We start from the raw sequence: 16,638 nt of genomic DNA, 5'->3' as shown, positions 1-16,638 counted from the left end.
ATACTTTATGTTTTCTACTATCACTTTCAGTTACTACTGTGACTGATATCTCTTTACATAACCAAGAGTTTGGGGGTGCATAGTTCAGGGCTCGAATAGCAGCTCAATGATGCCATTGAGACCCTAGCCTCCTTCTTATGCCACCCTCTTTAATAGGTGATTTTTATTTTCCTGGTTTCAAGGCAGACACTGCACTTCTGAATGTCATACCCAAATTTGACATTTATTTCCTGGAAGGTAGCCTGCTCCAGTGACTTCTTCCTAAATCTCATTAGCCACAACTCTGCTCATGGCCAACCCAAGCTGTTAGAGAGGCTGTGAAATCAAGGACATTACTTTCCAATCTCTATAGAACAAGAAAAGGGGGATGGAAAGGATGTTGAGTGAGTCAAACTATAGTATCTGCTCACTAAAGAATTATATTAATTATTTTAGCCTCAGGCCAAAAGATGGGCAATCTCATCGTCCTCTTTTGTCTTCAACCTATGCTTTAGAAACACATGCTGGTCATAGCAAGTTGGCCACAGGGGCTCTCACTTCCCTCTATTTTTTTCAGGGTCCAATTATGATGATACAACCAGGGAGTAGATACTATTTGTTGCTTATTTAGTATTCATTTCTCCACTTTTTTGTATATTAGAACCCCAATTACAATTAATCTCCTTAATTCCATGTAGCCGTATGTCTCAAGAGAAAATGAACTCACCCCGATTTTAGGAAGGGAGTCTTTCAAGAGTAATCTTGCCTATGGTTCTGGAACCAGCATATGACCCCATTTTGACCTGAAGTGTAATGGGAATTCTTCCAGGGAGTAAGGGAGAATTCCTTGCTACTGTGAGATAGACATAGGAATGTCCCCTGGATATTAATGGAGGTAGATATGATGCCTAGGACTGCTGCAGTCATCTTGCTACTACACCGAGGATAAAGCCACACTTAGAATTACAGAGCAGAGAAATAGAAAGCACCTGGGCCCTTGATGACATTGCTGAATCACCTGGCCCTGAAGTCCACTGCACCGTTGAACTTCCAGTCAAGTGAGATCTTTTGTTCTTTATTGTTTTAGTCAGTTGGAGTCTGGATTTCTGTTACTTGTAGCCAAAAGCATCTTAATTCTTATGAATTGTCTGAGATCTTTGTCCTTAAAAGTTCTGAGAAGTTTGTGTTTATGCTATTACTGTTACCTTTGCTGCTTGTAACTCAAATTAAATGGGATTTCCCAGAGGGACATATCATTGTAGAGATACACTATATGCATCGGCACACTTAGAGCTAACTTGCTACCAAGAACGTGCTAAGAAAATGCATTATACCTCACACCCCTTCCAGTTCTGGGTTTTGGCAATACAGGGAAATGAGCCACAGGTACAATGCAGATCAACTGGAAAACATTTCTACAAAATCGGTAAACAAGTGGAATTTCACCAGCCACATTATACTGGGACAACCAAGATATAAGTAATGTGAAATGCATTAGAATCTACAAGGCCAAAAGGCTGTCAAACATACCACCAAAGCAGCCAAAGGGACCCCTAAAACTAAACTGAATGTTAGGCTAATTGTGCAGAAAATAGAAGACTCCGTTCAAGTCAAAAGGTACTGTGCAAAAAGCGAAGAGGAAGAAATAGACAATGCATTGTATGCTCCCACAGTTCCCAAACTATACTTGAGGTGGCATGTAGGAATTGAAATGCCTGATTAGGGCTTTAATGTTCTCAAATGTGCCAGAGAGAGAGAGAGAGAGAGAGAGAGAGAGAGAGAGAATATAATAAAATGCCTCACGTTATCTTGGTAACAAGACAGAAGGATAAATGATACTAACATACAGGCTACTGTAGAACTTCTTTTACAAGATATTGGATTATTTCCTAAGACACCTGCTTAGTGTTAGATACAACAGAAATCATGGGGTAATAGCAAATGTCAGAAAAAAGAGGAAGAAGGAGACACATTAAAAGCCCTTTTTAGGGGCTTCCCTGGTGGCACAGTGGTTGAGAATCTGCCTGCCAATGCAAGGGACACGGGTTCGAGCCCTGGTCTGGGAAGATCCCACATGCCGTGGAGCAACTAAGCCTGTGTGCCACAACTACTGAGCCTGCGCGTCTGGAGCCTGTGCTCCGCAACGGGAGGGGCTGCGACAGTGAGAGGCCCGCGCACCGCGATGAAGAGTGGCCCCCACTCGCTGCAACTAGAGAAAGCCCTCGCACAGAAACGAAGACCCAACACAGCCAAAAAAAAAAAAAAGCCCTTTTTAAAAAGTAGTCAGTGTAAGAGAATGCATCACTGATAATTTGAATATAAATGAACTGGTAAAATGCTAGAAAATAATGGCTCACATAAATAAAGCCCCAAACAAATGAATTTTTAAAAGATTCTCTTCTTCTGATTTTATAAGTTATTTACTGTTTTATGTCAGAATCATGGATTTGGTTAGTAGATGGCATGGTATAATTAAAAAGGTGTTAGAAGGTATTCATTTAAAATATAAGATATGGTGTCCACTGTGATTAATTTTAGGGACCTTTCCTAAGAGATTTAGAGTAAGAGACACTGTTGTTCTAAGCCTCAGTCTGAATGTTCACACTATTTTGATTACCTACAAAGAGAAAGGAGTGAAACATATATACACATAAATAACCAGGAAATGCTAATGTGAATTTTCTTTATTATTGAAACTTTCTCAGATTATGCAATTCTTTAGTAAAACAGTATTGAGTCACTAACAATAGGAAACACATGTTCTTCACACATTTAGTAGAAAACAAATGTTAAGAAGGACTAATCCTAACACTGACATGCAGAGTGAGGAGTCTGGACAAATTTAAACACATGAAAAGGCTCATCTCTTTCTTATCCAAATGCCTGTCAGGTTTCAAGGTTAAAGCCATATTTATGTTTCCATTTTTTCTCCACATAATTGGTAAGGTTATATCTACGAATATTATACCACCTAATTTCAAAAATTTCAAATAGGTTAAAAGGCAATTTATCATCAGCTTTAAAATGGGATGTTAACAGCTTTATAGTTAAATTAGGCTATGAAAAATGGGTAAAGGTTGTCTATGGAAAAAAAAAACTTTATGACAAAGATAATTGAACTCACAGAGAGGAAGGTATAACCCGAAATGATTTAGCAAATTCATCATGGAAGTGTGTCATTATATTAATTTAGAGAGAAAATCACTTTTTTATTTACCCATCTCTAATGAATTCATCTCTCCATTCAGACAGGCCAGGGACCAGCGAAACGTTAATGATGAACATGTCAAAAGTTGGAATATAACCTTGTCACATTCACCATAAGACTCTCAGCAGTTTGGAACAATTTTCTTGACGTGCTTGAAATCCTCTATGAGAGGATTCTTTAAAATGCCATCTTATTGCAAGATAAAAGAGAAATTCTTTGGGAAAGTTCCTTTTAGTCATTTTCTAAAATATTTTTTATGAGAGGAGTGATGCATATTCATGGTAGAGAATCTGGAATATGAAGAAAAGCATAAAACAGAAAATAAAAATTACCTGCAGTTCCACTTTTCCAAGGTAACTAACAATTGTGAATATTTTGGTCTATCTTCTCTCACTGTCTTTGAATCTTTATAAAATCGTTACCATAGTGTAAACGATTTGGTTGTGTGTTATTTTGCTTACTCAACATTACATCATGAAGCCCTCCCCAGGCACCATGTTGAGAACCAGCAGAAAATACAGATGGCAGCTTCTAACAAATTGCTGGGATATTTGAATCATTAAAGGTTGAATATAAAGTATGTTTAATATATTATGAAGAAAAAAAGGGGGTGAATATATGAATAAGAAGCTAGAGACTATGGAAAATGACAAAGCAGATTTAGAAATGAAAATACTATAACTTTCAGAAATAAAAAATATAATAATAGAATGTGGAGATGGTTAAAATGATTGAATAATTGAATGTTTAGGTTAATGGCTGATTACAAACACCTAAAGAAATAATTAGTGATTTGAAAGTTAGATCTGAAGATACAATCTACAATGCAGAAGGAAACCAAAGAGATGGAAACTATAAAATAGGGTTTGAGATATGGAGAATAGAGTAAGGAGGTATATCTTATTCTAATTGGAGTTCCATAAGAAGAGGAGAAAAAGAATGAAAGAATGGGACTGACATACATTTGTACAAAGAGAAAACTTTTAAAATAGAGAAGAGACTGTGCTGAAAAGAATACACTGATATGTATAAAACAGATAAATAAGAACCTGCTGTACAGCACAGGGACGTCTACTCCACTTTGCTGTACAGTAGAACTAACACAACACTGTAAAACACTTATACCCCAATTAAAAAAAAAAGAATTTAGAACTAAACGTACCATTCATGAATGAAAAATACAAACATTTCAGACAGTAAAACAGACTGTATTTGGTAGCAGCCTGCCCTCAATGAATGAAACTATACAGAATTACTCTTCAGGCATTAAGAAAATGATCACAGAGGGAGGCAGGAAGGTATGATGTGAAAAAAAGTGTTAAATACCTGGGTATATTCAATCAACTGATTCAATAATTATTTATTTATGAGCAATGACTAGGTGGTAGGCCCTCTTTTAAGTGCTGCTTGAGGTATAGCAAGGAATAACCACCACAACAAAAATTTCTGCCTTCATGGAGCTTGCAGTCTAGTGACTATCTAAACAAATATTGACTGTATAAAGCAATAACAGTGCACCTTTTGTGAATTCAAAAAAAGAAGTCTAAGATACTGAGCAGCAATAAGAAAAGTTGAGAGAAGCAGCAGAAATAAAGGTTTTTACTTTGCCTGAAAAAGAATAAAAATATAGCTAAAAGTAAACTTTGATAAGTGTATATATGAATTTTCTAGGATATAATGAAAAGAACAGAGATAAAGTATAAAACTTCCAAACTCAATCAATGTGAAAGAAGGAAAAAAAATCAGTGAAAATGACACATAAAAATGTCAGGTAAATAGAAAGCACGGGGTGGGGGGAAGCGTCAAGATGGCGGAAGAGTAAGACGCGGAGATCACCTTCCTCCCCACAAATACATCAGAAATACATCTACATGTGGAACAACTCCTACAGAACACCTACTGAACACTGGCAGAAGACCTCAGACCTCCCAAAAGGCAAGAAACTCCCCATGTGCCTGGGTAGGGCAAAAGAAAAAAGAAAACAGAGACAAAAGAATAGGGACGGGACCTGCACCAGTGGGAGGGAGCCGTGAAGGAGGAAAGGTTTCCACACACTAGGAAGCCCTTCGCAGGCGGAGACGGCGGGTGGTGGAGGGGGAGAAGCTTCGGAGCCACGGAGGAGAGCGCAGCCACAGGGGTGCGGAGGGCAAAGCGGAGAGATTCCCGCACAGAGGCTCGGCGCCGAGCAGCACTCACCAGCCCGAGAGGCTTGTCTGCTCACCCGCCGGGGCGGGCGGGGCTGGGAGCTGAGGCTCGGGCTTCGGTCGGATCCCAGGGAGAGGACTGGGGTTGGCGGCGTGAACACAGCCTGAAGGGGTTAGTGCACCACAGCTAGCCGGGAGGGAGTCCAGGAAAAGGTCTGGAGCTGCCGAAGAGGCAAGAGACTTTTTCTTGCCTCTTTGTTTCCTGGTGCGCGAGGAGAGGGGATTCAGAGCGCCGCCTAAACGAGCTCCAGAGACGGCGCGAGCCGCGGCTATCAGCGTGAACCCCAGAGACGGGCATGAGACGCTAAGGCCGCTGCTGCAGCCACCAAGAAGCCTGTGTGCAAGTACAGGTAACTATCCACACCTCCCCTCCCGGGAGCCTGTGCAGTCCGCCACTGCCAACGTCCCATGATCCAGGGACAACTTACCTGGGAGAACGCATGTTGTGCCTCAGGCTGGTGCAACGTCACGCCGGCCTCTGCCGCCACAGGCTCGCCCTGCACTCCGTACCCCTCCCTCCCCCCGGCCTGAGTGAGCCACAGCCCCCCTAAGCAGCTGCTCCTTTAACCCCGGCCTGTCTGAGCGAAGTACAGACGCCCTCAGGCGACCTACACGCAGAGGCGGGTCCAAATCCAAAGCTGAACCCCAGCAGCTGTGCGAACAAAGAGAAAGGGAAATCTCTCCCAGCAGCCTCAGGAGCAGCAGATTAAATCTCCACAATCAACTTGATATATGCTGCATCTGTGGAATACCTGAATAGACAACAAATCATCCCAAATTGAGGAGGTGGACTTTGGGGGCAACGATGTATATATATTTTCCCCTTTTTCTCTTTTTGTGAGTGTGTATGTGTATGCTTCTGTGTGTGAATTTGCCTGTATAGTTTTGCTTTTACCATTTGTCCTAGGGTTCTGTCTGTCCGGTTTTTTTTTTTTTTTTTTTGTATAGTTTTCAGCGCTTGTTATCATTGGTGAATTTGTTTTTTGGTTTGGTTGTTCTCTTCTTTCTTTTCTTTTTAATTACTTAAAAACATTTTTATTATAATTATTTTTTGTTTTTTATTTTAATAACTTTTTTGTAAATTTAATTTAATTTTATCTTTTTCTTTCTTTCTTTCTTTTTTTTTCTCCCTTGTATTCTGAGCCATGTGGATGACAGGCTCTTGGTGCTCCAGCCAGGCATCAGGGCTGTGCCTCTGAGGTGGGAGAGCTGAGTTCAGCACATTGGTCCATCAAAGACCTCCCAGCTCCATGTAATATCAAACGGCAAAAATCTCCCAGAGATCTCCATCTCAACACCCAGACCCAGCTCCACTCAACGACCAGCAAGCTACAGTGCTGGACACCCTAGGCCAAACAACTAGCAAGGCAGGAACACAACCCCACCCACTAGCAGAGAGGCTGCCTAAAATCATAATAAGGTCACAGACACCCCAAAACACACCACCAGACGTGGACCTGCCCACCAGAAAGACAAGATCCAGCCTCATCAACCAGAACACTAGTCCCCTCCACCAGGAAGCCTACACAACCCACTGAACCAACCTTAGCCACTGGGAACAGACACCAAAAACAATGGGAACTATGAACCTGCAGTCTGTGAAAAGGAGACCCCAAACACAGTAAGTTAAGCAAAATGAGAAGACAGAGAAACACACAGCAGATGAAGGAGCAAGGTAAAAACCCACCAGACCTAACAAATGAAGAGGAAATAGGCAGTCTACCTGAAAAAGAGTTCAGAGTAATGATAATAAAGATGATCCAAAATCTTGGGAAAAGAATGGAGAAAATACAAGAAACGTTTAACAAGGACCTAGAAGAACTAAAGAGCAAACAAACAGTGATGAACAACACAATAAATGAAATTTAAAATCCTCTAGAAGGGATCAATAGGAGAATAACTGAGGCAGAAGAACGGATAAGTGACCTGGAAGATAAAATAGTGGAAATAACAACTGCAGAGCAGAATAAAGAAAAAAGAATGAAAAGAATTGAGGATAGTCTCAGAGACCTCTGGGACAACATTAAACACACCAACATTCGAATTATAGGGGTCCCAGAAGAAGAAGAGAAAAAGAGAGGGACTGAGAAAATATTTGAAGAGATTATAGTTGAAAACTTCCCTAATATGGGAAAGGAAATAGTTAAGTCCAGGAAGCACAGAAAGTCCCATACAGGATAAATCCAAGGAGAAACAAGCCAAGACACATATTAATCAAACTATCAAAAATTAAATGCAAACAAAAATTATTAAAAGCAGCAAGGGAAAAACAACAAATAACACATAAGGGAATCCCCATAAGGTTAACAGCTGATCTTTCAGCAGAAACTCTGCAAGCCAAAAGGGAGTGGCAGGACATATTTAAAGTGATGAAAGGGAAAAACCTACAACCAAGATTACTCTTTCCAGCAAGGATCTCATTCAGATTTGACGGAGAAATTAAAACCTTTACAGACAAGCAAAAGCTAAGAGAATTCAGCACAACCAAACGAGCTTTACAACAAGTGCTAAAGGAACTTCTCTAGGCAGGAAACACAAGAGAAGGAAAAGACCTACAGTAACAAACCCAAAACAATTAAGAAAATGGTAATAGGAACATACATATCGATAATTACCTTAAATGTAAATGGATTAAATGCTCCAACCAAAAGACATAGACTGGCTGAATGGATCCAAAAACAAGACACGTATATATGCTGTCTACAAGAGACCCACTTCAGACCTAGGGACACATACAGACAGAAAGTGAGGGGATGGAAAAAGATATTCCATGCAAATGGAAATCAAAAGAAAGCTGGAGTAGCAATTCTCATATCAGACAAAATAGACTTTCAAACAAAGACTATTACAAGAGACAAAGAAGGACACTACATAATGATCAAGGGATTGATGCAAGAAGAAGATATAAGAATTGTAAATATTTATGCACCCAACATAGGAGCACCTCAATACATAAGGCAAATACTAACAGCCATAAAAGGGGAAATTGACAGTAACACAATCATAGTAGGGAAGTTTAACACCCTACTTTCACCAATGGACAGATCATCCAAAATGAAAATAAATAAGGAAACACAAGCCTTAAATGATACATTAAACAAGATGGACTTAATTGATATTTATAGGACATTCCATCCAAAAGCAACAGAATACACTTTCTTCTCAGGTGCTCATGGAACATTCTCCAGGATAGATCATATCTTGGGTCACAAATCAAGCCTTGGTAAATTTAAGAAAATTGAAATCTTATGAAGTATCTTTTCCGACCACAATGCTATGATATTAGATATCAATTACAGAAAAAATCTGTAAAATATACAAACACATGGAGGCTAAACAATACATTATTTAGTAACCAAGCGATCACTGAAGAAATCAAAGTGGAAATCAAAAAATACTAGAAACAAATGATAATGAAAACACGACGAAGGTGGGGGAGGGATAAATTGGGAATTTAGGAATGACATATACACACTACTATGTATAAAATAGGTATCTAATAAGAACCTACTGTATAGCACAGGGAGCTCTACTCAGTGCTCTGTAATGACCTATATGGGGAAAGAATCTAAAAAAAGAGTTGATATATGTAAATGTATAACTGACTCATTTTGCCTTACACCTCAGTAGAACACAACATTGTAAATCAACTATACTCCAGTAAAAAATTTTTTAAAACTTACCTAAAAATATACATAATTGAAATCTATGTTGGCATAAAATATATTTTAGTTTTATATATTTTGACTTCAAAGTGATTTTTAAAATTTTCTTGAGTAAGCATATGTGTATCAAAAGAATAAAGATGACCGTTTTCTTATTTGTCACACTTCAGTTCTCCAAAAAAAAAATAGAAAAAAAAAAATGGAAAGCACAAAATATGGTAGCCATGATTCCAAACACCACTTATTACAATTAAAAATGAACTAAAAGTCCTAGTTAACAAGATTTTCAGGCCGGAACAAAAAAACCAAATCCAACTAAATGTGTTCATAAGTGGCACATCTAAATTAAAAGTATACAAAATGGTATATAAAATATTCATATACAGCAAATACAAACAAAATAAAGCTGGCTTGCCAATATCAATAATACATGAAATAGACTTTAAAGAAAAGGTATTATTAGATATAGAGAGGGCCACTGTATAAGAGTAAGAATTTCACCTTATCAGAAAGACATATCTAGAATACATACTGAGACTATATAATTATGTATCTAAAAATGCAGTGTCAAAATATATAAAGTAAAATTTGTCAGATTGTGAAGAGAAATACACAAATAGACCACCCAAGTAAAATGTTTTCAAAATTCCTCCTACCAACTGATAGGTTGGTAGAAAAAAAAAAATCAGCACGATATATAAAATTTTAAAATTTGAGATATACAACCAACTCACTTGAACTAATGCATCCAACAATTTCAGAACACAAAAGCTTTTCAAACACACAGGGAGCATTAATGACAATGATACACTGAGCCTTATTGCAACTCTATAAATTTAAAAGGATTAGTATCATTAAATAAATTTATCCTAATACAATGTTGCTTTTATCTGTTATATTAAGATTATACGTGCGATCTTATTTAAAAAAATTCTAATCCAGAAAAAAGGGATAGTTAAAGTAATTTACCTTGCTGCATACTATTAAGGCATCTTAATTTTTCATTGAATAATCATGGCATAATTACTCTATTGTTTCTGATTTGGGTAATTTAAATTTTTTGATACTATACATACCACTATGACAAAGCTCCTATTATGTAAAAGTCTTTGTAAGAGTCTAATTACTTTCTTAAGGGTATATTCCCAGTATTTGAAATGTTAGATCAAGTCTATGAATTATTAGACCTAAAATTCCCTGTAGGTGTTGCACAGAAGTTTTACTAATGTTATTCTGAGCAGCAGGATATGAGGGTGTCTATTTTACAGGACTTTTGACAAAACTGTGAGGAAAAATTGTAATCTTATCATTTTGATTAGCATGTCTTTGATTACCAAGTTATTCATGATGTTGAATACAGTCCGTAAATTTCTTGGCCATTTTATTTATTCTTATTATTTGTTTAATCATTCAATTATGTGCTTTGATGCTTTTAAAAAATAGATTTAAAGAACAATTCAATCCCTTCAAGCCTGTTGAATATATTTAACCTAGTTAGTCATTAACTTTTTTATCTTTTGATATTTGTTGTTAAAAATGTTCTTTTTTTTTAAATTTTTTAAAATTCATTATTTATTTATTATTTTTATTTTTGGCTGTGTTGGGTCTTCGTTTCTGTGCGAGGGCTTTCTCCAGTTGCGGCGAGTGGGGGCCACTCTTCATCGCGGTGCGCGGGCCTCTCACCATCGCGGCCTCTCTTGTTGCAGAGCAGAGGCTCCAGACGCTCAGGCTCAGTAGTTGTGGCTCACGGGCCCAGTTGCTCCACGGCATGTGGGATCTTCCCAGACCAGGGCTCGAACCCGTGTCCCCTGCATTGGCAGGCAGATTCTCAACCACTGCGCCACCAGGGAAGCCCCTAAAAATGTTCTTTTTAATGTAGTCAAAATCTTTTCTCTTGTGAGGACCATCTCTTTTTTAATAAAAAAATTCTTGGAAAACTGTTCTCTATCTAGAGATTAACCAGGAACTTTTCCACGTGTCTTATGGTTTCATTTTTAATATAAACTCCCTAAATCATTATATAAAAATACACATATATGTGTATGTCTCTCTCTATATGTGTGGCTGTGTATATACATATATTTTTAATTTATTTAATTCAGGGCCATTTGTCCCATCCATTGACTTGTCTGCTCATCTTAAGTTAGACCCATATTGTTTTTTATCCCCAGCTTTATTGTGATATAATTGACAAACAAAACTTGTATATATTTCATGTGTAAAACATGATGTTTTGATATACATATACACTGTGAAATGATTATCACAATCCAGCTAATTAACATATACATCGCCTTGCATAGTTACCTTTTTTTTTTGTGCTAACACTTAAGATACACTATCTTAGCAAATTTCAAGTATACAGTAGAGTATTATTAACTACAGTCACCATGATGTATACTACTTCTCCAGAATTTATTCATCCCGCATAACTGAAACTTTGTAGTGTTTGACCAATACCTCCTCATTTCCCCCACCCCCCAGCCCTGGCAACCACCGTTCTACAATTTGCTTCTATGAATTAGACTTTTTTAGATTCCATACAGATCATGCAGTAAGATCATGCAGTGTTTGTCTTTCTTTGGATTATTTCACTTAGCATAATGTCCTCCAGGTTCATCCATTTGTTGCAAATAGCAGGATTTCTTTCTTTATTACACCTGAATAATAATCCACTGTGTGTGTGTGTGTAATTTTCTTTATCCATTCATCCCATTGATGGACACTTAAGTTGTTGCCATATCCTGGTTATTATGCATAATGCTGCAATGAACATCAGAGTACAGATATCTCTTCAGGCTATGACTGATTATCTCAAGATATTTTCTAATTTCACTTTTCTTTTTTGACCCATTGGTTGTTCAGGAGTGTGTTGTTTAATTTCCACATAATTGTGAATTTTCCATTTTTTCTCCTGTTATTGATTTCTAGTTTTATACCATTGTGGTCAAAAAAGATACTTTTTTGTTAGTTATAGTTCAAGTTTTCCTACCCAGCACTGGTTTCCACAGTAGTTACTCTTCATGAGTCTCTGCTCTGGTGAGCCATGACTCCTTTGTATTTGACTGTCTGTGTTTTCACTCTTTCTTCATCTCTCTTATGGATCCTTGAAGAGTTGTTGGTTTTCCAGTCTGTTCAGCTTTTTAGTTGTTGTTAGGATGGAGTGGCAGCCTCCAAGCTCCTTACATGTGGAACTGGAAACTGGAAGTCTGTCTTTGATTTTTGACAATATAATGTGTCTCAGTGTCTCACTGAAGTTTAGCCTACTAGAGGTTCTTTGGGCATCATGGATATGAATGTTCATTTCCTTCTCCAGATTTGGGAAGCTTTTCCTCATTATTTTTTTAAATAAGGTTTCTGACCCTTTCTCATTCTCTGTTCCTTCTGGTACTCCCTTCATGCATCTATTGGTTCTCCTGATGGTGCGTCATAAGTCACCCAGGCTCTTTTTCATTCCTTTTCACTCTTTTTTTCCCTCTAACTGCATAATTTCAAATGACTTGTCTTCAAGGCCACTGATTTTTCTTCTGCATGTTCAAGTCTGCTTCAGGGACCACAGTCACGTCCAATGTCTTAGGGCCTATTACCAGGGGTGACCATAGGCCTGGCTTCTGCCTAGTCCCTTGGATGGGTCTCTGGATGGGCAAGAATGCCTCAGATTACAGTAGAGCAGCATTGAAGTTAGGTTATAAGACTGCTTCAAGGATTGCAGTCAGATCCCAGGACTGCATTACTCCCATTATCTCATCTTTGTAATTGTTTATTGCAAATATATTGACCACTTTTCCATTTTATGGTTTCTTCATCTAAATTAGATGTACTTATGAGGTTAGATATCTATTTTCTGCCCCCTATAACTCACTCATTCTTCTATATATATATTTTTTATTTTACTTTGCCTTCTGGAGACATTTCTTCATTTACTCATACAATTTTTGTTCAGCTTTCTCTGTCATTTTATATTACAATACCTTTAAATGCAGCTTTTAGAGTCCTAGTTGCATTTGCTTTTCTTTTCATTCCTTTCTCATTTTAACAAGTTCTTTTGCATCTCTGCCCTTCATCATTACATTTTCTCCCTAGGGCTCCCAGCTTTTTAATTAATAGTGGTCATGTATTCTTACTTCTTTTTGAGGACACCAAGATATCCTCTAAACTTTTCACTTCTTTTAGTGGAAACGTACTGTCAGAAATATGTTGCTACTTTGAACCTTCAGGAAAATCTTTCCTTTCTCTTATAATGCAGAATAATTTTAATAGATACCATTTAGAAAAGTTAGGTATAGACCCTTTTTCCAATGAGAAACAACTTATTCAGGGCTGGCATATGCCCAAAGTCAGTGGAGTGTTTTAGCACTCATGCTGGACAGTTCCCCAAATGGAAACATACTCACACAAGCACATCACACTGCATACCAGGGCATGTTTGTGTGTAACTATTTTAATGGGAAGTTTGGGGAAGTTATATCAGTCCCAACCCATCTGCTACAACGTGACCCTGGGAATTCTCTATTGATAAAACGTTTACTCTTGTTCCCTTTGTGCTGTTCCCTTGGTCAAGGTGGAATGGTGATTGACATATTGCACGAACGCAAGTGCATGTTTCACCATGTACTATTGCAATGAACGCTAAGTAACTTTAATATGTTCCCAAATCCTTCACTAATATTTTGTCATTGTGAGAATGACATTTTACTACAATCATTAAGGAAAATAATTAATTGCCAGGGTCTCTCTTACTAAGTTAGTGGGGCCTACAAAAGTTTTTATTTTATTTTTTGCATCACAATTAATGTTTAGATGTTCAGCATTAGAAAATCATTCAAACAACAATAATCCATGAACAAGGAGGGGGTTAGGGGCATTGACCCTTCACAGAGTCAATAATTTGCATATAACTTTACAGTGGATTCTGCGTATCCATGGCTCTGCATCCACGGATTCAACCAACCACAGATTGTGTAGTACTGTCATACATATTTATTGAAAAAAATCTGTGTATAAGTGGATCTGCGCAGTTTAAACCTGTGTTGTTCAAGGCTCAACTGGACATTTATTTTTTTAAGAAAGGAGGGAAACACAATTCATACTGAAGTTTGGTCAGGCTCCTTGGCGAGGCTACCACTGATGAAGCTAGTTCATGTTGAACTTGAGCTTCCTCTTCTCTGAATTCCTCGTATATTTAATTATGGAATACACAAGTTGGCCTATTGATGCATAAGGTCTTATTCTGCATTTTACATGTTTACAACTCTTCTTTCCCTACACACCCCCTAAAAAAGAATGAACATTTAAAACATTGAGAATATGGATCATGCCTCTAATACATTTAATGTGCTTCCTTTGACCTCTCCCTGCAGGGTCCTAAGAAACAGTGAGTCCAAGGTGGATTTCACAAATATTCTATTCTTGGCTTCTAATTCTGCAGTAAAATTTGCAATTATACAAATAAAAGTAGTATAGGGGAAAATGTTATATAAGTTGTGATTGAAAAACAGTGGCAATAAAGGGTCTGGTTTTATTACTTTCTCATATGGTGTGAAGTGATAAAATCTGCTTCAAAATGAAAGATTCACATAAATCAGTTCATTTATAGTATGCATTTGTCTTAAAACTAAAGTGAAGCACATTAAAGTAGGAATTAAAAGCTTTGGATTCAAGGCTCAGCTTTCCCATTTAATAGAGGTGACTCTTCAAAATATCAGATTCTTTAGCCTCCTCTTGTCTTCATTCATCAGACCTTGACATTTAGAATAATATTACTTGTTGCTGACTTGATTGAAAACACAAACACAGATGTGGACACTTATATCATGCATCAGTACTTTCTGGTCAGCCAGATACTACAGAACACGTTTATACTATTTTTAAAATTATCATCAAAATAAAATATGTTATACCTAATATACATATAATATTTTTCTGTAGGTATCTCATAACTCCCTGAGAAAACACCCATGTACCCAGTTTAATACATAGTGATGTAAAGCAATTCTATTTAAAACCTGGCCCACAGACCATAGCCACTCTACAAATTGTTTTTATTGTTCTTTCATAAAAGAAGTATATAAAGTGAGGGTAAGCATTTAGTAACTTTTATAGCAACTGGATAATGTCATCTGAATGAAACAATAAAAAATACTTGGCTACTTTTGTATGTCTGTTTTTTTTTTAAATTACTCTTTCTAGTTATTGATTTTTATGATATTTTACTGAAGTATTGGTCCTTAAGGAACTGAAAATTAAAGCAAAACAAAACAAAAAACCTGGTACTTAACCTCAGGTAGTTTCAGAATCATTGGTGTGTTTTATTGCTGCTAAAGTTATTATAATTTTAAAAGCTAAATTAATTTTTTTTTCTCATCTAAGAACCAAGCTTAGACATCACCAAGCTTGCTTTCTTAAGTCTCAGTTTCTCTATCACAGTTTTTCTCTGATGAGTCTATTAGAAGCTAGTTACTAGACATTTCCATGCCTATTTTCTTTCAATGATGCTTATACTGAGCAAGCTGTTCAAATGAATGGGACAGTAATCTGTTCATGGCCTCCATTAAATCAAACACAGACAAACATATCTGTACACACAAGAACATGCGCATTTTTGGGATTTTCATTCATAAAATTCCAATTACTATTCATGATCACATAACTGTTTACCATTAAGATGTATTGGAAATCATTAAATTCCTTTTTTGATAGCAGAATTATATTCCCTTAACTATGAATACTTTTTAAAGACACTTCCTTGATTCACTGTAATTCCAAACAACAATTTTAAAATGTTATGACATAAAAACTTTTAAAAGACATAAAATTGAGCATATATATTAAAACCACAACAGGGAATCCTTCTATCTCTCTCCAAAACCATCGAACAACACCACCGCCATTCCCCTTATAAAATAGTTACTCACCGAACTATCTTCGATCAATCTTAGCTAAAGACTCTACCCTTTCTGGTCAACATCACACTCTCAACAGTTAAAGCATTTCATAAACTGAATACTGGCACTTAGTAACATTTTGCAAAGCTGATAAAATTTAGAAGTATTGTTCGAAAGAACCTCACACTGACACACTGTCATTTCTAAATGTCAGGGACTTCGAGCTCAGCTCATAAAAATGAAGCTCATGCTCAGAGACAACACTTCCTTTTGAGATAAATCTCTTTTTAAGTCTTACAGTTGTCGGAGGTGTAATCTCAGCCCTAGTAAATGGCCTCCAAAAGCAGCAACCATTTTAAGGTCATGTATACATTCCTGTAAGCAGATGGCACAGAAGGGCTTAACAGGTGTCCAGACATAGCTTTACACTTGTGCTGGTTCTGCCCTAAAAAACATGTCCTCTAAACATCTGTCTCAAAAACACATGTGATGTATTAAGGAAAGATTTTCAGACCAAAGTCGTGTCAATATTTCCTATTCTACCTTCTTTTTCAATAATCTCTGTACATTTGAGATACATACAGTCTAGTTGGAAAAGAGACACACTATTCTGGGTTAACTAATCATGAAAAGATTAGAAAATACTTAGAAATATTTGCCTTTCTTGAATCTAGAAATGAAGCTGTTTGTGTGTGCTT

The 16,638-nt window shown here is 37.1% G+C and overlaps 1 protein-coding gene across 1 annotated transcript in view; it reads right to left on the bottom strand.

The window, feature by feature from the left end:
- IL1RAPL1 (interleukin 1 receptor accessory protein like 1) overlaps window positions 1–16,638 on the bottom strand; it is a 1,287,591-nt gene that overhangs the window by 130,233 nt on the left and 1,140,720 nt on the right. The gene's annotated exons all lie outside the window — the stretch shown is intronic.

Source organism: Balaenoptera musculus, chromosome X, assembly GCF_009873245.2.
Source record: "Balaenoptera musculus isolate JJ_BM4_2016_0621 chromosome X, mBalMus1.pri.v3, whole genome shotgun sequence".
NCBI lineage: Eukaryota > Metazoa > Chordata > Mammalia > Artiodactyla > Balaenopteridae > Balaenoptera > Balaenoptera musculus.
The sequence above is the reverse complement of the archived record's forward strand: the minus strand, read 5'-3'. Positions and strand labels throughout refer to the sequence as shown.